This window comes from Dipodomys spectabilis, unplaced genomic scaffold, assembly GCF_019054845.1.
Source record: "Dipodomys spectabilis isolate Male_0828 unplaced genomic scaffold, ASM1905484v1 ptg000152l, whole genome shotgun sequence".
NCBI classification, from domain to species: Eukaryota; Metazoa; Chordata; class Mammalia; order Rodentia; family Heteromyidae; genus Dipodomys; species Dipodomys spectabilis.
This window is the reverse complement of record NW_024870829.1, coordinates 2643066-2648816: the sequence shown is the minus strand read 5'-3', so window position 1 is coordinate 2648816 and position 5751 is coordinate 2643066.

Genomic DNA, 5751 nt, shown 5'->3' with positions numbered 1-5751 from the left:
TAAGAAATACAATGGGTTTCGATGTTTATCACCAATTAACCATTAACCAGAGCATATGGGCAAGGTGTTGAACAGAAAGGCATGAACTCTAGTACTTCATAGTTACTTTTGTTTAGTTTTGTACTTTATACGTTTTAAATCTTTTCTAAGCAATTGTGCTTAGAGGGTTACCAATTTGTGGCCAAAAATCATGATATTCACTATACTTAATTAAATCTGGCCATATATCAAATTTAAGCTCCTAGTGTCTTTTCTGTAAACCTTTCACATAATCGTTTACTCTTTTCTATAGAGGCCTTAACTGTCTCATAAGATCTTTCTTGTTCCTTCTTTAATAGTAAGCACCAATGAGGCCTAGATCTAGCAAGTCTCTCAGTAAATGAAAGAGAGTAACAGGAAGTTCTTTCTCCTAAGTAGTTTTCCCAATGGTTGCCATCCTTGTCATATACACCTGTTAAAGGCTGGATCTGGGGGATGTCTTTGGGGTCCTCTAGATAATGGAGGATCCCACCATTTTCCTCTGAAAAGCCATTGCCACCTTTCATCTACCAACCTTTTAGGAATCTTATTTAGCTTTTGGTCTAAATATCCCTCTACATCTTTCTTATCTACAGGATATCTATATGAATCTATTGTATATGTTTTAGAATTAAAGGAATAGCCATACACTCTTTCTGCTCTAGCTGTGCCTACAGCTTCTTGTAAATCTCTTACAAACAATTCCTTCTGCTGAAGTGACATCATGAAACCCCCAATACTTTTATATTTACTTATGACTTGTCTACTAGCCTCCATAAGAGGGGCTTTCAGGGTAGCACTTAACTCTGGTGAGTTAGTCATATTCTCAGGACACTCATCGGATGTTGGAGTCATCAACACTTTTAAGAAAGAGCCTTGAATAAGGGAACGTTGAGCATGAGTGAGTACAATAAGCAGCAGGAACAGTAAAAGCTTAATAGGCACTCTTAACAGGAACAAAAACACATCTTTCCCAGGGGCTTGCCAGCCTTTCCAGGGGGTAGGCCTCTTTGAAGCCCCATTCTCTGAGGTAGACTTCAGTGAAGTCCCATTCTCAGAGATAGGCTTCTATGAAGCCCCATTCTCAGGTCTGAAAGTAGGTTTCCCATGCTAAGCAGACTCCACCGGAGTAGGCGTGGCAAATACCTAATAATTATTAGTAATATATTACTTGTAATTTAGTTATATATAGACATCTCATATTCTATATATTTATATTTAAATGTACAGTGGAATGTACATATACATCTCTATCTCTTTCGCTCTCTCTCAATATATTTATATACATGTATTTGCAGCAATTTACACGTCTATCTATTTATATATTGGCCACTCCTGGGGCTAGAACTCAGGTCTTGGGAACTGCCTGGCATTGAATTTGTTTGAGGCTGCTGTGCTTAAACTGACCCCTTGATGAAATAGACATTCCAGGCACTGAGTTCAAATCCCAGCAGTGCCGAAGTCAAAAGGTGGAGTAAGAAGGCAATGATGACCTGATTTCCTTTCTGTGGAAATATTGTGTCCTAGGAACAATATGTAATATCTATACAAATATATATATGATATATATTATACACGTATATAAATATTATTTTTGCCAGTTCTAGGGCTGGAATTCACACACTGGGAAATGCTCCGGATTTTTTTTCTTCTAGGAGGTTAGCTTTCACTTCACCCAGAGCACAATAGATTTACCCAGTCCGTGAGTTCAAATTCCAGGTATGGCAGATAAAATGACCCAAACTCCTAGCCAGGACCTTAACTTTTTTGGGGTGGCAGGCACGGAGCTTGTACTATGGTCGCCACAACTCTGCCTCAGCCTTGATTACCCTAGGCTGGGATGCAGCTTTTACACCCACAGATGATCCAGGGGTCCTAGGACCCGAGTTCAACTCCCAGCTCTGGCACAAAAATAAGCCAACCAAGATGGAGGAGGAAAAACCAGGAAGTTTTAGACAACAGTTTTACCTTTGTTTCCTTTGCACTGTGACCATCCTGGGTCTCAATGACTCAGCTTAAAAATTGTACATAACCTTGCATGGCTGAAGGCTGTCGGGCTGTCAGTGAAGCCTGAGCCAAACCCAGAAACCAAGGCCCATAGTTTGATCCTAGGACTTCCACCCACTCGTTACTATATATAGGAACAATAATAGAATCTTTGTAATGTACCAGTTGAACTACTAATTAGCTAGTCATTGTAGTATAAGATTGCACACAATAAATATAGGTCATTGATTAAATTAATTAATACTTTATTAAGTCTCCCACTCTGATTAATTAATGGAGACATAATTTTAGACCAAATAATTCATATTAATAGAATATATAAAAATAAGATATAGACATCACTCTTTATATAGACTTATACATTAGAATCTACATAAATGTCTATCTGTCTCTATAACTTTATTTATAGATGCATATACATATGTAAATACACACACTGCAATCTACATATCTATCTGTTTATATATTGGCCACTCCTAGGGCTTCATCTCAGGTCCTCAAATTTGCCTTGCAAATTCACTTGCGACAGACTGGTGTGCTAGCATTGACCCATTCATGAAGTGGGCCTTTTAGGCCCGGAGTTCAAATCACAGAACTGCCAAAAACTTAATCCTGGTAGAAGAAGCCAATTGTCCCACTTGTTTTCCTTATCAGTGAAAGTCCTGGGTCTCAGGAATGATGTATAATACATAGGCAAATCTATGTTCTATTTAATAGGATGTAAAAAACTGTATACATGTAATCATACTCTCTAAAATATATAATAAATAAATAAAAAACAAAATAAAATGAATAACTACACTAACTGCAATATGCAGTAAACATATGTATGTAAATATAAATCATGTATTTAAAATGCATATGAATATTATTTATGTGAATGCTAGGACTTGAATTCAGCCCCTGGGAACAGGCCTGTCTTTCTTTTCTTCCAGCATTGTGAGCTTTCCCTTCCCCCACAGTACTGAAGATTTACCCAGACCCTGAGTTTAAATCCCAGGCCTGGCAGAAAAAATGGCACGAATACGCCAAGTAGCATCATAATTATTTAAATATTTTAATGTATCTATGTATATATGTATGTATGCATGTATGTATTATGTATTTTTAGTTTGTCAAGTTCAATGGCAGCTGTGCCTCAGCATTGATCACTCTAGGCTGGGTTGCAGCCTAGAGTTACAACCTGGAGTTGAAGTGCCTGGACTGCTACCTACAAATGGAGGGAGATCTTGAGAAAATCATTCCTATCCATGGGAATGCCTAATGAAATGTTATAAAAGTAACAATTAAATTTGCAGTTAGTTCATGATTCTCCTATAGAATGGCACACAAAAAGTATTGGATAATGTCTTCCATTCCAGCACCATGGTATGATTCTCCCAATTAGGGAATACTGACTTCTATCTACCTATCTATCTATCTATCTATCTATCCAGCACTACTATTGCTTGATCACAGGTCCTCAGAACTGGCTGGCAGTTCAGTTTGCCAAAGGCTTTTATTTTACAACTGACCCATTCATGATTTGTGCATTGTGGGCTGTGAATTCAAATACCAGCATGGCCAAAAGTTTATATGTGGAGCCAGAAGCCCATTTTGACCCACTTTTTTCCTTCTCTGTGAAAGTTGTGGGTCTCAGTATGATGTATAATCCATATGTAAATAAATCCATGTGATAAGATGTAATAAATGAAATAAATGTTATATATGTAATAGTACTAAATAAAATACATAAAAAATAAATAAGAGTAATAAATGTCCTGGGGCTCAGTGGTTGAGTGCTCCCCTAATAAGCCCTGGGTTCGAGTCCTCAGTGCCACAAAACAGAAAACCCAGAAGTTCTGTTGTCTTTCAATCAATTGAATGCTATCCTTGAGCACAAACGTTTAGGGACATTGTCTAAGCTCTTACTCAATCCCCAGGTCTGATGCCAAAAAATGTAGAATGTTCTAACTGCAATTATCGAAGGACAGAACTTCAAATACCTCATTACAGATCAAGCTAGGAGTCTGGTGCTGACAGCTGCCACCTAATCTGACTTAGTCACATGTAAACTGCTGCAACCCAGCTCCACGGGTTACTCACGTCATCCTGGCTCATGCCCGTCATCCTAGCTGCTCAGGGGGTTTAAAACCCAGTCCTGGCAGGAAGTCTGAGAGACACCTAAAAATGTGGCTCCAAGAGGTAGATTTCTAGCCTTGAGCAAATGTTATTAGAACAGTATCCCCATGCTTTGACTTCAAGCACCATCGCTAACATCCCCTGCCCCAAAAGACACCCCACTAAACCATTAGATGTGAACTTGTATGGTTTGTAAAATTTGCCTCAAACAATGGTGATACTGATGAAAGCACCCTAAATCTAATGACACCTTGTGGGATGGAGCTATGTGCTGAGTCCTCCATAGGGTGCTCTGTTCTGAGTCCTGCACAGGGTGCTGTGTGCTGAGTCTTTCATAGGATGCAGTGTGTTGAGTCCTGCATTGGGTGCTGGGTGCTGATTCTTTAACAGGATCTTGTGTGCTGAGTGGTGCAAAGAGTGCCATGTGCTGTGTCCTTAACCGGGTGCATTCTTACATCTTGTCTATGTAAGAGCTCCACAACTTAGATGATTATACAGACAAGAATACTGAGGCTCAGAAAGGTCTCCATGTCAGGGACAACATTATGTATTACTGAAGACTAGTGAGTTGTCTACAGCAGACAATGGTTTGGTTTTGTTTTCTCTCAGTCATGAACCTTGAACTTAGGGCTTAGGCGCTGACCCTTACCTCTTGGGCTCCTGGTTAGCACTCCACCACGTGGAGCCATGGACCCCTTTGCAGCAGAGCCCACAGCCCACAGTCAGTAGCTGAAGTCTGTCATCTTGCCTTCTCCGGAAGGTGAGTTCTAAAGATCTGGGTTCCAAACTATTTCAGACACAAAAGGTACCATGAGACTATTATCTCCAATTCACTACTAAGAACCTGAAGGGGAAGCTGAGTGCTTTTGGCTCATGTCTCTCATCCTAGCTACTCAAGAGGATGAGATCTGAGGATCATGGTTCAAAGCTAGCCTAGGCAGGAAAGTTCTTGAGAAACTTAGCTACAATGAACCACCAGAAAACCAGAAGTAGCTCTTTGGCTCAAGTGGTAGAGCACAAGACTTGAGCTGAAGAGGTCAGGGACAGCACCAAGGCCAAGACTTCAACTCCTTCAACCGACAACAACAACAATAAAAAAAGACAGAAATAAACTAACGAAGCTGAAGTAGAGGGCTGGGAATGTGCTTTAGTGGTAAAGTGCTTTCCATATATGAAATTCTGGGCTTCATTTTCTCAGGACCACATCACTAGAACAAAGCCTGAAGTGGCTCTGTGGCTCAAGTGGGAGAGGGATATCATTATACAAGAGAAACTAGGCACAGTGCTCAGGGACTGAGGTCAAGCTTCAGGACTCATGTATGTGTGTGCACGCACACACACACCCGCGCACACACACACCATCGTGCACACACACACACACACACACACACACACACACACATACATTAACAGATCAGAAGTGATATTGTTACACAAAATGGTAAAGCACTGGGCTTCTGCACTGTGCTCATGGTCATCACCCAGGCCCTGTGTTCAACCCCCAAATCTAGCCACCCAGGGCCCAACTAGGAGAAGTCAAAAGTTTCAAAACCTGATGAGCTTCACCAGTCCTAGATGACAGGAAGCTTTGTGATATCCAACATG